The sequence below is a fragment of the Salmo salar genome, chromosome 02 (assembly GCF_965601325.2).
Source record: "Salmo salar chromosome 02, fSalSal1, whole genome shotgun sequence".
NCBI lineage: Eukaryota > Metazoa > Chordata > Actinopteri > Salmoniformes > Salmonidae > Salmo > Salmo salar.
The window spans coordinates 61,058,963-61,079,473 of record NC_138292.1 but is presented as its reverse complement, the minus strand read 5'-3'; the positions used below and the strand labels follow the sequence as shown (position 1 = coordinate 61,079,473).

At 41.0% G+C, this 20,511-nt stretch overlaps 1 pseudogene; it reads left to right on the top strand.

The window, feature by feature from the left end:
- The first annotated feature begins 421 nt into the window (after window positions 1–421).
- The window catches only part of LOC106586492 (VPS10 domain-containing receptor SorCS3-like), a 47,072-nt pseudogene continuing 26,982 nt past the window's right edge, over window positions 422–20,511 (top strand).

The following is a 20,511-nucleotide window of genomic DNA, read 5'->3' as shown; positions in this document are numbered from 1 at the left end:
CTAAGGTAAGCATCATTCATTTTACAGTGATAAAGACATGCCTCCGGATATACATGCAGTAGATCAATTATTCAGATTGAATACTTTTTAGTATTTAGCAAATTTGTTATACTTTTTAACTCTGCATTGTTGGGAAAGATCTCCTAAGTAAGTATTTCACGGTAAAGTCTACACCTGTTGTACACGGCGCATGTGACAAATAAAATGTTATTTAATTTGAAGTAATTTGTAGCATTATTACACAATGATGTGTAATCTCATAGTGTGTAGTCTCACTCTTCTATTGCAGCTATTAAAAGACACTATATGTTGTGTAGAGAACATTGGCAGGTAAAGTGTTAAACATTCAATATGCACACCAGACCTGATCTTGTGACACCCAACACGTACTCGGCAGCTTGTTACAACCCCAACCCATAAGATGATTCATCGCGGCAGTGAAGGTTGGAACCAGAATGACACATACAACCTGTACCTCTCCGACACCCTGGCCATGGAGAACGTCAAGAACACCCAGATGCTGGACCTGTATGAGTTAAGTGTTCACAGTGTGTGTGTGTGTGTGTGTGCACATGGGATGACACCTATCACCGACACCAACGGACTGGTAATAGTCTTGTTATTCCCTATGTCATCACATTAACAATCATTGCAGATCGTCCCCTCTCCTTTTTTTCCTTCTTTCTCAGGGTGAATCCCCAGTTTATCACCCAGGTACTGGCAGGTGTGATGGAGGGAGGTAGAGGAGTGAGATATGGGTTTGATCTTCAAAGTCAGAAGTCATTAACAATGTTATTACTATTGCTGCTGCGCCTTCTAACATGTGTGTTAATGGTTTACAAAAGGCTTAGAATTGAAATTGATGGTGACACCCAGTCTGTAAAACTGGTTGAAGTTACGCCAATCCAGTTTTCTGTTCAGTCTGATGTTGTTTTAACTAGTTTAATTCTGGGTATGCATACATGTGCTAATCACAAACTATTGTAAACTGAAGTTATGCTGTATGTATCGCTGAAAGATCAATCTGGATAATCTTTCCTTCAATCTAAATGTTTTTCTCTAACTCCAAGTCGAGTTAGAGAAAAGTGTTAGGTTTTTGATTCAATCCATCTCCCAGAGGTATGAACTTCAACTCTGATAATTACAGAACATCCTAACTTGTCTAACACAGTTAATACTCAGTGGTAGGCCTACCTGATTCCCTACTTAGAGCTATAAATAGCTTTTGAATGAGTGAGTGGTAGGAGGGAGGGAGGAAGAGATGGAGGGAGGGTTAGCTAGATCATTCAGGTAATGTAATGGTCATGATGATGATGCTCCTTTCTGTTAGCCTAGTGGTGTGTGATTGTGTGTGTGTGAGAGAGTGTGAATTAGCCCTCTGCCAACACTCTTAAACCCTCCCCCCATTTCCCCCATATTCAGAGACTCTGATTCAGCAGTGTATCCATATTAATAATAGATTGCAGAAAGCTTCATTAATGCATATTGAATGATTGTAAAAGGCTATCTGCGGGAGACTGAGTGCATGTACCGAGGGAAGTATGGTTTCTCAGTGGTCATTTATCATACTAGTGCTACTGTGATGAAAGTTTTTGTGTTGTTTGTTTTGTCTATATAGATGGATCCACATGCATACATCAGTCTATATTTAATATTACTAGAGCACTGGAAATTGTTGTTTTGCCTACGTAGATGTTTCCGCACGCATAGAGGTAACTGCCAAAATAAAGGAACTGCCAACATAAAGCGTCTTAATAGGGCGCTGGGCCAGTTTACAAGGTTGGAACAACTTGCAAAGCACAAATATATGCAATAAATATACAAAAAAAAAGAAAATTGGGGAAAGTGTTCTTCACCAAGTCCCCCTTTTAGTACTTTAACATACTGCCCATCCTCTTCTAAATTGGTGCGCCCACATTTTGCCTCAGTAAAGACCACCTCAACTGAAACCACATCTCTATTCTTTTTATATCACTTCTGGAAAACATTTAGAAATTACTTTTAGCACCAGTCAAGTGTGGAGAATTCCTTCCTTCCTGCTTATGTCTTCTAGACGATTTAAGTGCACTAGTGGAGGAAAGGAACACAGTTGAAGCCAAAGGAGATGGCTGCAGTTTTACGATCCCATAACCAATTGTGCTATTGTGTATTTTTTTTCGAGATATTTGTAGCTTATTTTGTACATAATGTTTCTGCCACCGTGTCTTATGAACGAAAATAGCTTCTTGATATCAGGGCAGCGATTACTCACCCCGTACTGGAGGAATTTTTCTTCTTCAACGAGTCGGATGGGAAGGATTTACTTCGGACACCCGACAAGGCCCTCATCCCTGTCATTCGCAGGAGGAAAAGACGGAGACATCATGAACGACAGTCCGGGTGCCTTGTAAGGATCCGTCGCCGAGAGAGTAATCTACCTTTACCATTGGTCCTATTATCCAACGTACAATCAATCGATAATAAAATAGACGAGCTACGAGCACGTATATCCTACCAACGGAACATTAAAACTGTAATATCTTATGTTTCACCAAATGATGTGGCTGGACGATTACATTATTAACATAGAGCTGGCGGGTTTTAAGCTTTTTCGGCAGGATTGAGCCTCTGGTAAGACAAGGGGCGGCGGCCTATATATATTTGTAAACAACAGCTGGTGCACGAAATCTAAGGAAGTCTCGAGCTTTTGCTCGCCTGAAGTAGAGTATCTCATGATAAGCTGTAGACCACACTATTTACCAAGAGAGTTTACATCTATATTTTTCGTAGCTGTCTATATACCACTGCAGACTAATACTGGCACTAAGACCGCACTCAATGCGTTGTATACGGCCATAAGGAAACCGGAAAACACTCATCCAGAGGCGGCACTCCTAGTGGCCGAGGGCTTTAACGCAGGGAAACTCAAATGCGTTCTACCTAAATCAGATCAAATCAAACTTTGTCACATGCGCCGAATGCAACAAGTGTAGACTTTACCGTGAAATGCTTACTTACAAGCCCTTAACCAACAGTGCAGTTAAAGAAGAACTGTGTCACTAGGCGGCTCGCGGCTGTGCTTCCCTTTGTAATCTGTAGTAATTTGCAAGCCCTACCACATCCGACAAGCGTCAGAGCCGATTTAGTACGATTCAATCTTAGTCCCATATTGACGCTTTGCCTGTTTGATATTTCATCGGAGGGTATAGCGAGATTTCTTATAAGCTTCCTGGAACACTGGGACCAAATCCATATTAATGCCCATGATTTTGGAATGAGCAGGTTTCCACATATTTTGGTCATGTAGTATATGAGATGGGATTTGTTGCATCTCAAATGGCACCCTATTTACTAGCAACCTACACTACTTTAGACCAGAGCCCTAAAGGTCATGGGTGCCATTTGGGATTAATTTAATGTGTTATTGTGTAGTCACTCTGTTCCAGGATCAGTTTTGATGAGGGGCTGCAGTAGACCAGACACAGCTTCTCCTTGGTGCCTCTGTTCGTGGACGGGATGCTTGTGGAGGCCGGGTCAGAGAACCAGATCATGATGTGAGTAGGGACGATGGAGGGATGATATGAGTAGTGATGAATGATCTAGAGATGGGGGGGGGATGAAGTTCTTTTGTCCACCATTCTTTTGGGACACTGTTGTTATTTTTTTGTGGGGGGGGGGGGGATTTGTGGAGATGAAGAGAAAGAGAAGGTATGAAGTGTTTAATCTTTCTGTCTTCCATTCTTTTGGGACTCTGTTCCTTTTGGTGAAAGGGAGAGATGATGTAACTTTTCTCTCCTTGTTCACTTGGGGACCCTGGTCCTCTTGGAGAGAAGAAATAAGGTGATGGGAAGGAAAGAATATAGGGGGTGGGAGGGAGGAATTTCAATTCAACGAATGCTGATGTCTCGTCTTTATTAACAGACGTCTAAATGGGAGATTCATAAGGGTCTGTCATGCTCTGACCTAGGAGAGCTGTGTTTTCTCTGTTTAGCTAGGCCACTCGTGACAGGGTCGTCAGTCTGTTAGCTTAGGACTGACATTTTTAACGAGGAAGGTTCCATTACTCATAGACTTGAGGTAATTGGTGAAAACTTGAGGCGCTGACAACTCTTGTTGAGTTATATTAACTTGTGTATCCATCCAGTTGCCATGGAGAAAAGTTTTTTGTTGTTTTGTTATGAAGGAACAGTGAGGTTCTTACGACACTTGAAGTCCATCTTCAACAGGAAATGTACAGGAGACTATTAGACGTTGGACCTTCACAACAAGTTAAGACCTCTTCAAAGGAAGTTAGTCCAGTTCATCAATAGGTGTCCCGATTACCTAATACCAATGTATTTACATCACTTCTCGGACAGAACAGTTTTAGAAACTGTTCTTCATTTTGTAAGCTTTACATGACAAAGTAGCCAGAAGGTTGTGGGTTCACAGACCATCGTGGACAAGGGTAGGGGTGAAAATATATCCATTATGATAAAATAACTGCATGAATCTCTACAGGCTATTTTTAAAAGAGGATAGTCTCAGTTTGGAACAGAGCAAAAGTTGTCTATCAACTGTGAAAAATGTATGCAACAGAACCAGTTACAACTGAAATATCTGATCATCAATTAATTTGCCATTTGTTAATTAACACAGCAGCCCTACATCATCACTTAGGCATACAGTATATGCACTTTTTTTCATTTGGGAAAATATAATTTTCTATTTTATTCCATGATATTGTTGTTACAAAATAGATTTATGTTGACTGTTATTAGGGCATGGGAACGTAAGAGAATCTGCTAGACTAAATTAACAAACTAGGCATGCATAGCTCACAGCATGATCCTCAAACCAAAGACTGGCCAAACTCGTGTTTCGATTTAATTCTAACTACAAAAAAAATGTAATAATAATTTTATACAGCCTAAATACAAAATGTATAGATAGGCATGTTGTTGAAGTGCTGTTGTTGATGTGTTGTTGAAATGCTGAGCTCTCCTGCCAGCCTGTAGCATGTCACAAATGTTTCACAGTTGATTTCCTAAATGGCAGGCTATAGCCTGGAAATATTAATAATATAATCATACATTTTAGTTCCTTCTTAGGCTACCTGTTTTTCCTCCTGACTGATTTAGAGTTATTATGTTGTTTAATAACCTGTTGAAATGTTGAACGTCAATTGATAGTGACAGAATCACACATTACTTGTCAAGCAAAGTACATGTTCTGTCTCCTCGGCTATAGAAGGTTGTAGCACAGCCTCTGAATATCATACAGACAAACCAAAGATATCCCATATGCATTGGCGTTATGTCTTCAACTGGCATTTCACAGCTTGTTTCTAGCATAAAGCATTGTGGACTAACACGTCATTATAGATCACTTTGTAGAATCAGGTCCATAAATGTTTTTAACAAAATAACAAGCTAACAAGGGGTAGGCCGATTTTTTTAAACAAAAGCCATAATACGCTCTTATACCCCCTCAATGAGCGGCAGGGTAGCCTAGTGGCTAGAGCGTTGGTCTAGTAACCGAAAGGTTGCAAGTTCGAATCCCCGTCTGACAAGATAGAAATCTGTTTTTCTGCCCCTGAACAAGGCAGTTAACCCACTGTTCCTAGGCTGTCATTGTAAATAAGAATTTGTTCTTAACTGACTTGCCTAGTTAAATAAAGGTAAAAAAAAATAAAAAAAACTCATTTGGCCCGAGTCTGGGCCGCCTTATGGCTAGGATGTGGGGATAGAGCTCGGGCTGATTCCGGTGTGAGTTATCTGACCCAAATGTATAATTTGGGCCTCGGGCCAATTGTGGCAACTCTCTGGCAGATGATTACACGGGCTGCTTCATATAATTAACATTTCATTATTTATTTATTTTTCCATATTTTGTCATTGTTTCTCTGATCCAAAAATACAATTAACATTTAAATGTAATTCTTTAAGTAGTATTTTAGTATTTTTATACTTTGTGCAAGGCAATTGGTAAGCATTAAATACTGTGGCTGGAGCCTCCCCAGTGGCGCAGCAGTTTAAGACACTGCATCGCAATGCAAACTGCATTGCTACAGATGCTAGTTCTATACCCGTGTCGGCCGTGACAGCGAGACCCATGAGGCAACACACAATTGGCCCAGCGTCGTCTGAGTTAGGGGAGGGTTTGGCTGGCTGGGATGTCCCATCGCGCTTTAGTGACTCCTGTGGTGGGCCAGGCACATGCATGCTGACACGGTCACCAGGTGTACGGTGTTTCCTCCAACATAATTATTTTTGGAGTGGATGGGTATAATTTGTATGCATAAAATGTATAATAGTAATATTAAAAATTACTAAATCGGGTAATTTTGTGTACATTTATTTAAATTTGCATTGAGCCACTTCTTTGGGGATTCTGGTAAGATGCCGGCAAAGTCGGCTGAATTCCAATAGACGGAAACAGCCCGATGTACTTGGGCCGAATCTGGGCAGTCATTCATTATGATTCCGGGCCGAGTCCGACACCTGATTCCGGGCCGATTCAATCAGTTCCGGCCCCCCGGAAGAGGGCCGCTTCTGGGCCGATTCCTCATTGCTGGCTGGGTTCGATATGACAAAAAGGGGGTACATTTTTTTAATAATAATAAATAAATTAGTCAAAAAGATAGGTATAATTTGTATGTATAATAGTTATATTTAAAATTAGTAAATCGGGTAATTGTGTATACATTCATTGAAATTTGCATCGGGCCGCTTCTGGGGGGATTCTGGTAAGATGCAGACAAAGTCGGCTGAAATCCGGTAGACGGAAATGGCCCGATGTACTTCGGCCGATTCTGGGCAGTCATTCATTTTGATTCCAGGCCAAGTCCGACACCTGATTCCGGGCCGATTCAATCACTTCCGGACCCCCGGAAGAGGGCTGCTTCTGGGCCGATTCCTCATTACCAGCTGGGCAAGCTCTTCACTGACCCTGAGATATTTAAGGAGTGTATGGTGTCTGAAGGAATTGGCTGACAAAGTCTATGGATAGTGGACTATAATTTCATCTGTCAAACAGGTAGGCCTACTTCTTATATCTTGAATAGGAAGAAATAGACTCCAACACAAAGCCCTCTTGTTGTTAGTAGCCTAAAGTCAAATTAAACTGCTGCTGCTTCATAATAATGTAAGTAAATTACTTGAATATGGCTTATTGTGAGGTCAATAAATCTGATAAACAGCTTCAATTATATCAGTAGCAAACTCACCTCCGGTCTTCCTTTTTATCTTTGTTCTCTCCCTCTCAAACTGAACAGGACATCAGTAGGCCTACTCCTCACAATTAGATATATACTTTTTTGGACAAATAAAAAATCCGGAAGAAGCCTTTGACTCGCCACGTAAAGTGCCATCGTACACAGCACAGTCATTTGTTAGGCAGCACAAAAGGGTTTACATCAGCAAGAGCAGGACAGGCCGGGGCTCATGATTGGGAACGCCTATCCATTGCAGTGTGTAATGCAGTGTAACCTAGTTTTATATACACCATCCCAGCAACACAAAAACTCGCAAGGAAGTACATTTTCCTCTAAATATAACTTTGCCCTGTGCTTCTCCTTGCATGCTATTTGTATAGCTTAGGCCTATAGTATATTTGTTGCCTTGGGAAAGTATTCAGACCCCTTGACTTTTTCCACATTTTGTTAAGTTAAAGCCTTATTTTAAAATGTATTAAATATTTGTTATCAATCTACACACAATACCCCATAATGACAAAGCAAAAACAAGTTGAATTGTTTTTTTGCTAATTTCTTAAAAATTAACATTTCACATTTACATACGTATTCAGATCATTTACTTTGTTAAAGCACCTTTGGCAGCGATTATAACATCAAGTCTTCTTGGGTATGACGCCACAAGCTTGGCACACCTGTATTTGGGAAGTTTCTCCCATTCTTCTCTGCAGATCCTCTCTAGCTCTGTCAGGTTGGATGCGGAGCATTGCTGCACAGCTATTTTCAGGTCTCTCCAGAGATGCTTGATCGGGTACAAGTCCGGGCTCTGGCTGGGCCAATCAAGGACATTCAGAGACTTGTCCCGAAGCCACTCTTGTGTTGTCTTGTCTGTGTGCTAAGGGTCGCTGTCCTGTTGCACAGTGAACCTTCAAACTAGTCTGAGGTCCTGGGTGCTCTAGAGCAGGTTATCATCAAGGATCTCTCTGTTCTTTGCCTCGATCCTGACTAGTCTCCCAGTCCCTGCCGCTGAAAAACATCCACACAGCATGTTGCTGCCATGATGTGAGGTTTCCTCCAGACATCATGCTTGGCATTAGTTTCATCAGACCAGAGAATCTTGTTTCTCGTGGTCTGAGAGTCTTTGGATGCCTTTTGGCAAACTCCAAGTGGGCTGTCATGTGCCTTTTACTGAGGAATGGCTTCCATATGGCTACTCTACCATAAAGGCCTGATTGGTGGAGTGCTGCAGAGATGGTTGTCCTTCTGGAAGGTTCTCCCATCTCCAAAGAGGAACTCTAGAGCTCTGTCAGAGAGACTGTCAGGTCTTGGTCACCTCCCTGACCAAGGCCCTTCTCCCCGAATTGTTTAGTTTGGCCAGCCGGCCAGCACTAGGAAGAGTCTTAGTGGTTCCAAACATCTTCCATTTAAGAATGATGGAGGCCACTGTGTTTTTGGCGATCTTCAATGCTGCAGAATTCTTTTGCTACCCTTCCTCAGAAATGTGCCTCAACAAAATCCTGTCTCGGAGCTCTACGGACAATTCCTTTGACCTTAAGGCTTGGTTTTTCCTCTGACATGCTCTATCAACTGTGGGACCTTATATAGACAGGTGTGAGCCTTTCCAAATCATGTCCAATCAATTGAATTTACCACAGATCGACTCCAATCAAGTTGGTGAAGCATCTCAAGGATGATCAATAGAAACAGGATGCACCTGAGCTCGATTTCGAGTCTCCTGGCAAAGGGTCTGAATACTGTTTTGTTTTTGAGGTTTTATAAAATTAACAGAATTTCCCAAATACTGTTTTCGCATTGTCATTATGGGGTATTGGGTGTACATTGCTGAGGAATTTTTTTCTAATCCATTTTAGAATGTCTGTAACGTAACAAAATGTGGAAAAAGTCAAGGGGTCTGAATATTTTCCAAAGACACTGTAGTATAGGCTAGGGATAATTTTATTAAGACCACACTAGGTGCAGTTGATATTGCGCGCCCAGCAGAGAATCAGTGATGAGGGTATCATCGGGCACACATTGAGATAATATAATAAACAACTAATTCTCAAACCCTGAGCAATTTGGCATTTAATTGATTACAAAATTCCTGACCCTCCGCTGGACTAATTAAAAAAATACTAAACCCACCCCATGACAAATGTTTTTACATGGTAGATACAGTGTACTTACAGTGTTTGGGTAGTTCCAATAAGCTCAATAGGCTACTATATGGATTAATAGCCTGTATGTGTTTCACAGGGTGAGCCGTGTGTGATGGGCCAGAAACAGATCTATATGAAACGCAGACCAGGAAACTATTGCTTGCTGGGAAAAGACTACGCCAAAGTCCTCTCTGCTGAGTCATGTATCTGTCGGGCCCACGACTTTGAGTGGTAATTATAGTGTACTAGTATAATAACTCACATTTGCAGTAAAATAGAACATGTGAAAACATGTATTTTTATCACAAATCTAAACATGAGTAGATCATCAGAAGTTTCATTGTCCATAAAACATTTTGTATGATGCTTTGTGTATGTTGTCCCATTTAAGCCAATTTTTAATTTTATACACTATTTCAGGATCCGATTCATTTGTTTCATTTTCGGTGTCAGCGCTCCAATTATCAGATATTTTTAGGGATAATTTGCTCCTAACGTCTGCTTAGCTTGTTTTGCGATATTTATTATAACGTAGAGAAGATGAGGGGTGTTAATAGGACTGTAGTTTTTTTTTTTTATCTTCAAAAGGAAGGGAAGAGAAAAGCAATGATACATTTGTAAATGCCAGCAGTGTCAGGTCAGACTGTATGAGTTGTAATTAGAATCCATCAGTCTCCATTGATAGCTGTTTTTAATTATTTTGGACTGAAATTATTATATGATACATTTCACAAACTTCCTGACCACATGGCATGTCTCTCTCTCTCTCTCTCTCTCTCTCTCTCTCTCTCTCTCTCTCTACAGCTGGTGATAGAGACAGTGAAAGGCAAAAATAAAAAAACAATCTCTTTGAGAAACTTCAATGTTCAGAGTGAAAAGCAATACAACTTTTAATTGACTTTGAAGTGTACACAATGTCAAGGTCTGAAATGTTTACTGATTGCGTATTGCGTAAGAGGGTGACAATGCACCGGCCTGTTGTTCTGTTGTGCTGTGAACAAAAGGTCCAGGGGTTGATTCCAAAGTGGGACAGTGACTAGACTGAAAACAGAGGTTATATACTGAACAAAAATATAAACGCAACATGCAACAATTTCAAAGATTTTACTGAGATACAGTTCATATGAGGAAATCAGTCCATTGAAATAAATTCATTAGAGCCCTAATCTCTGGATTTCACATGACTGGGAGTACAGATATACATCTGTTGGTCAAAGATACTTAAAAAAAAATGTTCATCACAATGGGCCTCAGGATCTCATCACTGTATTTATTTTATTGTTCACATCACAAGGTGCATCTGTGTAATTATCATGCGGTTTATTTCAACTTCTTGATATGCCACACCTGTCAGATGGATGGATTATCTTGGAAAATGAGAAATGCTCACCAACAGGGATGTAAACAACTTTGTGCACAACATTTGAGCGAAATAATTGTTTGTGTCTATGGACATTTTCTGGGATCTTTTATTTCAGCTCATGAAACATGGGACCAACACTTTACATGTTGTGTTTATGTTTTGTTCATTGTATATGCATAGATATAACACTTGATATATTATATTAATAATAAGTGAGGAGAGATTAGTAATAATATGTAACTTAAACAACCTAGGAGTCTGCACAACTATAATGTACTAAGCTGGACACCATACATATTGTTTGACTTAATGGAAAGAAATTGAATCAATGCATTACCGAAGCTGTGACTCAGTGGTGCTGTTATGTCCTTACCTGGACACTGTACCCTCATTGGACTCACTCGGTCCCTTATAACTATTATCCCAACCAACCATAACACCATGACTTCACTTGATAGCCTGTCAATAAATTGGGGGAGGTTCCTAATCACACTGAGGCCAGACCAGGCCATAGTGAGTCCTAGAGGGAGCTCAGGCTTTGTTGCTTCCTGTTAGTTCTGGCTAGGTAATTACTTGATAAATCATTGACAGCGTCATTATTATAATGGGAACTTGCCTAACCTGCTTTCCCCAGATGTAAATCCCTTTGTAATTGGGAGGTAGCTAACGTCAGCCGATGGAAGTCAGCCATCCCTGACCTGGCTGCCTGTGTTGACATGGAGTTCCCCAGGGCTCAGTCTTCCTACCTCTGCTGATCTGGAGCATTTGTCAACCGCAGCCCAATCAATATATAATAATTATGTGTTGCAATGCAAAAAATATCTATTATATGTATTGTGCTGAGGGATAGGAAAGAGAAGCTGTAACATATAACACAGTAATATTGTATGTCCTTTGGCTCAAAATCATATCAAATTGTATTTATCCCATGCTTTGTAAACAGCAGGTGTAGACTAACAGTGAAATGCTTACTTACAGGCTCTTTCCAAGTAACGATAACTTGGCTATATACACCGGGTACAAGTACCAAGTTGACGTGCAGATGTATGAGGTAATTGAGGTCGATATGTACATATACAGTAGGTAGAGGTAAAGTGTTGATATTGATCACATTCTGTATGTGATTTGTTATAGTGATTATGGCTATGAACGGCGTAGAGAAGGGAACTGTCTACCAGCGTTCTGGTTCAACCCAGCTGTTGTATCGAGGAGCTGCAGCCAAGGACAGAAGTACCTCATCAGCACAGGGTGAGTTGCAGATAGAGACTCTATTTTGTAGCGTTTCTATGTTGTCTATTCTAATTGAAGGCAACCCTTCTGTATATTTCTGCTCAATGAAAGGTAAAATATTTTTCCATTTCATTTTGTAAAGCATTATGTTAGTCATAATATAGTCCATGTTAAAAAGCCTAAATAGGTATCACACATTTCAAAAGAGAAGTACAAAAAAACATTACATCTTACAGTGGCTACAGTATCTCTCTGTATAGGTTGGCCAATGCTTCGTCATCTTCCCACTGTAATGAAACACTGTCAGGGTGTCACACCCTCTGGCACGGCTCCTAGTGTGAATAGTGATATTGGCTATTTAGGCCTGAGTCATTCATCAGACAGTAGATCTATACTGAGTGACATAGTGTACTACTGAGAGCTACAAAGCACAGTCAGGAGTCCTAGGACACAGATTAGGACGCCTCAGGATGGTGTAGGTCTGAGGAGAACGGTACATCCTTCATTTATGCATTCGCTTTGTTTTGTCTAGCAGTTAGTAACCATTTTCGAGGTTTTGTCAATGTTTACCGACAACTACTGTATGTCTTGTGTCAGACATTAACTTTCAGGGTTAAACGTAATGTTTTGTTAAGTAGTTACTAAGCATTTTTATGTTTAGTCAAAGAATAGAAAGTCTTGTTCACACTTCCACAATCACTTTGAAGTTAAAAATAACATTTTTGAACGTGACCAATACCTTAGCCTTGTTAACTAGTAGTGCCATGTAGCCATAACCTCAGTAAACCATACTGAACATGTACTAACTAATTCATATGGTATCTTCTTATTAAGGTACCAAAAAGTGGTGTCCCACAACTGCAGGGAGTCAAGGACATGTACACACCCAGGAAGCAGATGTGTCCCAACAGGGCTCCAAAAGGCCTTTCTCTCTCCACCAGAGAGGGCAAGCTTACCGCCGACCTGCACACCAACGTCACCTTCCTTTTGCATCTGGATGAGGTAGGGCTGAGCCAAAAGCCAAAATGTCTCCTTTTTGGGCCTGTAGGAGCCCAAATGGACACCTTTGTATACATTACTGTTATGAGTTGCATTGATTTTTACCTTAAGCCATGGAATGTAAAACAATGTGCTTTGTATTGTTCTGCATGGTTGTAAAAGTAGTACTAGCATGTGGTGTAAAACTCACTCACTAGGCCTGTTACTGAGTGAAATATGGATGTGTTTCCCATGTTCGGCATGTATGTTTCTCCAGGCATACGCCTGAAACGATTTCAATGTTATGTCATCCCATATACACCAACTCCTGAAAGATTGCAACACGCCATCACCTACACACAGCTACAGGCCCCAAGCCCGGAGCTGAGAGACAGAGTAAGAGATAAAGACCTTAGAGAGAGATGCACCCCTGGAGACCCTGTTATAGAGTGATAGACTCAGAGTAGCCTCCTTCTAGGGCCAGGGCCTTGCCTCGCTCCCCTCACTCCCTAGACACTGTTCAACCACCTCACATTAAATTCAGGTGGAATAAGTGTGGTAGCGCTCTGCTCGGTGCGGTGGTGCTTTCCCCCTGCACTGCAGATAAGAAGTAAGTGTCTCTCCCACGAGGTCTCTCCTGGGCCCAGCTGTCATATTACCGTGTGATGAGCTGAGGAAATGAAGATGCATTTATTTCATTAAGAGAGGCATCCTCTGATAAGAGAGACACATGCCATGTGGTCAAAAAGTTTGTGAAATGTATCTTACAATAATTTCAGTCCCAAAATAATTCTAAACAACTATCACAGGAGACTAATGGAGGTGAAGACTCTTCATGGCGTTGGGTCTCATGCATTCGGAAAATCCTTCGGTCCCATTGAATTCAGACTTTAATTTATATTCATGAAGCCCGAGATGGCAGTATTTCTTGGGGAGAGCAAATGGCCCTAAATATTTGATGTGTTCACAAAACGAAAATAAAGGAGAGAGGGAGGTTGAAGAAAGTTTGATGTTTTAAGAGAGGGATGGGATCTGTAGTGTCACACGTCAAGTTTTCATTATCACAAAGTGACCGTATAGCATGTCATGTGTACACCAACCAGATTTACTGTACATTAGCTACCTTATAGATGTCATGTGTACACCAACCAGATTTACTGTACATTAGCTACCTTATAGATGTCATGTGTACACCAACCAGATTTACTGTGCTTTAGCTGCCTTGTAGTATGTAATGTGTACGCCAACCAGAATCAATAGAATAGTCCCAAAAGTGCAAATCAGTCCATCTAGCTCTCCAGGCAGGCTCAATCAAACACTCAAAGCATTTTAAAGAAAGCAAAAACTATTTGAACCCAGGTATGACACACCATCAGCACGACAGCACTGACATCACACCATTTATACCATCCTTTGTGTGTTGACATTCACCTGAACAAGAGTACATTACACTGTCCTACTGTGTCTGGACCTGAACTAACAAAAAAAAAAAACGAATTGTCAACCAGCACTGCTGTCCATACCATGATGCTTACCCTATTATGCATTTTGGATTTTGAGGCCCTCTGAGTCACACACGGAGCCACGGACACAAAGCGTGACATTTAGCCAGTAGGCCATCATAAGTCTCATGCAGATTAGCTAGCGATCCCAGGGCACCTCGATAGAGAACTAGAAGTGTCCAGAGAGTGTGAACAACGGATACCAACAAAAGCCTGAATGACATCGACGCCACCGAAGACCTAAGTGCTATTCCGAGTGCCATTTTGGCAAAGGCTTGTGGGCCATTACAGTTCCACACAGTAGCTATTACTATAATCCCTTTTCTTCCATTTTATTCTGCCTTTCTTTATTCGGCTTATTCATAGTTTTACATTTTCTGGGTATAATGGCGTGAAATATACCCCCAGTAGCCTTCCCCCATACACAGCCAACCCTCCCGTGTTTTCACACTCTGCTGCGCTTGAAAAGAAGCAAAACAGATAGCGAATAAGGAGCGAGAGAGCGAGACAGAGAGAGACCGAGAGAGAGAGAGTGCGTGCGAGAGAGAAATCGTTTTTGCCTTTTGTTATTGTTGTGTTTGTTTCGGGACTGGAGCCCTGTTGTGCTAATGCATTGTTGCAAATAAAGATCCCAATTGCATTGCGTTACAATGTGCTGCAGGGAGACTGGGAGTTAGTTGTGCTTGCTCGCAGGGTACGGGCGGGATAAGTGGGAGGATTTGGTCGCAGTGGCAGCTGGAGCCACTGACAACTGCTGCAGATACTGTAGATGCAGAGCAGGGAGTGTCTAACACACACATTAGCTCTCTCTCACACACACACAGAGAGAGAGACACACACACACACATCTCATTAGCAGTAACAGGCAAACACGGTGGGGCAGAATATGATGCAATCCCAATTTTTTTTATAAAGATGAACTTTACCTTTCTTTCTTTTTCTTTCTGTTTTTCTTTATTTATTTATTCATCTGTAGTCCTTACTTGCTTTCCAGGGTGACTCAATGAGAACCAACATCCAACTGGATTTCAGAGATGGCATTGAGGTCTCCTACTCCAACCTGTGCTGGATCGAAGAGGGTATCAGACACATTTTTAAGACGGCTGAGATGTTCCGTGTCTCTGCCTTGGCGGAGAACACCCTGGGGTTTGATACTAACACCTTGTACGTCACCTCTATACATTCATCTAATTTGTCAGGGATATTCAATTCCCGCCATCGAGGAATGAAATACTTCTGGTTGTAGTTTGTACTGTACCTTGTAGATAATTGGTCAGTTCATGTTACGTCGGCCATTGATTGGCCAGAGTGGTCGCTAACCTGGTGCCCCTGGTCTGTATCAGTCCGTAATTGGAGGGAAAGGATGGAAAACAACAGTGCTGTGGTTCTCATGGATCATAATTGAATATCTCTGCCTCATATTTCTCTGTAAATAATCAACTTACTAAGTATACAACAGTGTACAGTGGAGCCAGTTATAGGCAATGTACCAGAATGCTCTGTACATAGTTCAGAACATTAATGCTCTCTTGCACTTTTCATCTTGTAATCAAATCAAATTTTATTTGTCACATACACGTGTTTAGCAGAATAGAATAGAATAAGATACAGTAGAATAGAATACAGTATATACACTACCATTCAACGTTTGGGGTCACTTAGAAATGTCCTTGTTTTAGAAAGTAAAATAACATCAAGTTGATCAGAAATACAGTGTAGACATTGTTAATGTTGTAAATTACTATTGTAGCTAGAATATCTACAAAGGCGTACAGAGGCCCATTATCAGCAACCATCACTTCGGTGTTCCAATGGCACGTTGTGTTTATCATTTAAAAGGCTAATTGATCATTAGAAAACCCTTTTACAATTATGTTAGCACAGCTGGAAACTATTGTTCTGATTAAAGAAGCAATAAAACTGGCCTTCTTTAGACTAGTTGAGAATCTGGAGCATCAGCATTTGTGGGTTCGATTACAGGCTCAAAATGTCCAGAAACAAAGACTTTCTTCTGAAACTCGCCAGTCTATTCTTGTTCTGAGAAATGAAGGCTATTCCATGCGAGAAATTGCCAAGAAACTGAAGATCTCGTACAAAGCTGTGTACTACTCCCTTCACAGAATAGCGCAAACTGGCTCTAACCAGAATAGAAAGAGGAGTGGGAGGCCCTGATGCACAACTGAGCAAGAGAACAAGTACATTAGAGTGTCTAGTTTGAGAAACAGACGCATCACAAGTCTTCAACTGGCAGCTTCATTAAATAGTATAAAAATAAAAGATTAAGATGGGCAAAAGAACACTGACACTGGACAGAAGAACTCTGCCTAGAATGCCAGCATCCCGGAGTCGCCTCTTCACTGTTGACATTGAGACTGGTGTTTTGCGGGACAATAGTCATTTACAACATTAACAATGTCTATAGTGTATTTCTGATCAATTTGATGTTATTTTAATAGTAAAAAAAATAAATGCTTTCTTTCAAAAACAAGGACATTTCTAAGTCAACCCAAACTTTTGAACGGTAGTGTACAATATGAGATGAATAATGCAAAATATGTAAACTAGTGTTCCATTATTAACCCTTGTGTTGTCTTAACATTCTGTATACTCCCTTTGTCCTAAGGGTAAAAAATGATCCGCCTTCACTGAACAACTAATATAATGCAGCTTAACCTCTCTAGGGTAGGGGGCAGTATTTGCACGGCCGGATAAAAAATGTACCCGATTTAATCTGGTTATTACTACTGCCCAGAAACTAGAATATGCATATAATTGTTTGATTTGGATGGAAAACACCCTAAAGTTTCTAAAAGTGTTTGAATGGTGTCGGTGAGTATAACAGAACTCATATGGCAGGCAAAAACCTGAGAAGATTCCAAACAGGAAGTGCCCTCTCTGACCATTTCTTGGGCTTCTACACTCTCTTTATTGAAAACTGAGGATCTCTGCTGTAACGTGACACTTCCTACGGCTCCCATAGGCTCTCAGAGGGCGCCAGAACGTTGAATGATGACTTTGCAGGCCATGGCTGAAAAACAGTAGCGCATTTGGTAAGTGGTCGATCAGAGAACAATGAGACGGGGGCGCGCATGCACGTGAAGAGTCCATTTTAGATTTTTAGTCTTTGAACGAAAACAGGGTTTCCCGGTCGGAATATTATCGCTTTTTTACGCGAAAAATCGCATGAAAATTGATTTTAAACAGCGGTTGACATGCTTCGAAGTACGGTAATGGAATATTTCGATTTTCTTTGTCACGAAACGCGCCGGGCACGTCACCCTTCGGGTAGTGTCTTGAATGCACGAACAAAACAGAGGATATTTGAACATAACTATGGATTATTTTGAACCAAACCAACATTTGTTATTGAAGTAGAAGTCCTGGGAGTGCATTCTGACGAAGAACAGCAAAGGTAATCCAATTTTTCTTATACTAAATCTGAGTTTGGTGAGTGCCAAACTTGGTCGGTGTCAAAATAGCTAGCCCGTGATGGCGAGCTATCTACTCAGAATATTGCAAAATGTGCTTTTGCCGAAAAGCTATTTTAAAATCGGACATAGCGATTGCATAAAGGAGTTCTGTATCTATAATTCTTAACCTCTCTGGGGCAGGCGGGACGAATTCGTCCCACCTACGTAACAGCCAGTTGAATCCTGTGGCGCGATTTTCAAAACCTTTGAAATGCTATTACTTCAATTTCTCAAACATATGACTATTTTACAGCCATTTAAAGACAAGACTCTCGTTAATCTAACCACACTGTCCGATTTCAAAAAGGCTTTACAACGAAAGCAAAACATTAGATTATGTCAGCAGAGTACCAAGCCAGAAATAATCAGACACCCATTTTCCAAGCTAGCATATAATGTCACAAAAACCCAGAAGACAGCTAAATGCAGCACTAACCTTTGATGATCTTCATCAGATGACAACCCTAGGACATTATGTTATACAATATATGCATGTTTTGTTCAATCAAGTTCATATTTATATCAAAAACCAGCTTTTTACATTAGCATGTGACGTTCAGAACTAGCATACCCCCCGCAAACTTCCGGCGAATTCACTAACAATTTACTAAATTACTCACGATAAACGTTCACAAAAAGCATAACAATTATTTTAAGAATTATAGATACAGAACTCCTCTATGCACTCGATATGTCCGATTTTAAAATCGCTTTTTGGTGAAAGCACATTTTGCAATATTCTAAGTACATAGCCCAGGCATCACGGGCTCGCTATTTAGACACCCGGCAAGTTTAGCACTCACCAATAATCATATTTACTATTATAAAAGTGTCATTACCTTTTGTTGTCTTCGTCAGAATGCACACCCAGGACGTGCTACTTCAATAACAAATGTTGGTTTGGTCCAAAATAATCCATCGTTATATCCGAATAGCGGCGTTTTGTTCGTGCGTCCCAGACACTATCCGAAATGGTAAAGAAGTGTCGCGCGCTTGGCGCAATTCCTGACAATAAAATTCTAAAGTATTCAATTGCCGTACGTCGAAGCATGTCAACCGCTGTTTAAAATCAATTTTTACGTCATTTTTCTCGTAGAAAAGCGGTAAAATTCCGACAGGGAATCTCCTTTTCGGCAAACAGAGGAAAAAATCCCAAAGGCGGGGGCGGTCGGGGTCACGCGCATAAGCTAGTGTCTCTTGATGGGCCACTTGAGAAAGGCGATAATGTGTTTCAGCCTGGGGCTGGGATGACGACATTCTCTTTTTTCCCGGGCTATGAGAGCCTATGGACGACGTGGGAAGTGTCACGTTAGAGCAGAGATCCTTAGTAAATGATAGAGATGGCAAAGAAGTTCCAGAAATGGTCAGACAGGCCACTTCCTGTAAAGGAATCTCTCAGGTTTTGACCTGCCATTTGAGTTCTGTTATACTCACAGACACCATTCAAACAGTTTTAGAAAATGTAGGGTGTTTTCTATCCATATGTAATAAGTATATGCATATTCTAGTTACTGAGTAGGAGTGGTAACCAGATTAAATCGGGTATGTTTTTTATCCAGCCGTGTCAATGCTGCCCCCTAGCCCTAACAGGTTAATTGAATTTTAAACCCCAAATCTATTTTGCATGAAGAAACAACATATCATTCATCATGAATATCTTGGTTTTCCCTCTTCACAAAGCAGAAATACTGCATTAAATCAGTGGACACCACTCGTTTTTATTTCAACACACCTGTCATAATTGTTTTCTTTACTAAAGTAGAGGTTTATTATTAAAGGTATTGCATAGGTGTAAACATACATTTTTTAGCAAGATATAGCACTTGTATAGCCTAAGGAAGTAGCAGAAATGTGCTGAAAGTTGTTTTGAATGCATTTTTTTTAAGGGAAAAACAATTGAACTTTTTTGGCAACATATTGATATATTCTTACATACTGTGCAATGAGGAATTCAGAAACAAAATACTAGTATTCTCCCATTTTTTGAAACATTGCCCCCACCGACAAGGTATATAAACAACAACAATAATAGACACAAAACAAAAATGTGAAGAACTTAAATCAATCATCTCTAATTAGCACGTTGGACAGTATGCAAATGTGTTTGCATGGACTTTGCAGATGTATTTCTCACATGTGCAGCACATAGTAGTCCTTCTTTGGGGGACAGAATTGGCATCTCCTCCTCTTGCCTGCCCCAGCTGCAGCCTCAGGTGGATCAGGACAAGATTCAGCCCCCTGAACAGCTTTCACAAGCGCTGCAGGGGCTGCTGTGCAGGGGAGGCACTCTCTGCTTTGAATGTGTGGGGTTACAATAGCCTTTGCCAGCTGCCCCAGGAACACCCTCCTCTTGTTCCGCTTATCAGGCATCCAGGTAGGGTTGTTCCATATCATGAAGTCATTATATGAGGACACATCAATGATGTTATGGAAGATGACCAGTGGCCAGCGGGCAGTCATCCTCCTGCAGCTGTAAGTTCCAATCACCTTGTCCAGGTTGTCCACACCTCCTTTGTTCTGGTTGTAGTCCAGGATGATGGCTGGCTTCCTGTCCTCATGATCGCTGATCCCAGCTGTTTTGTGCAGTGTGCTCAGGAGGACCAGATTCTTGTTCCACTTTGGGAGGGAAGAAACTACACTGGTGGTGGGGGTGAAG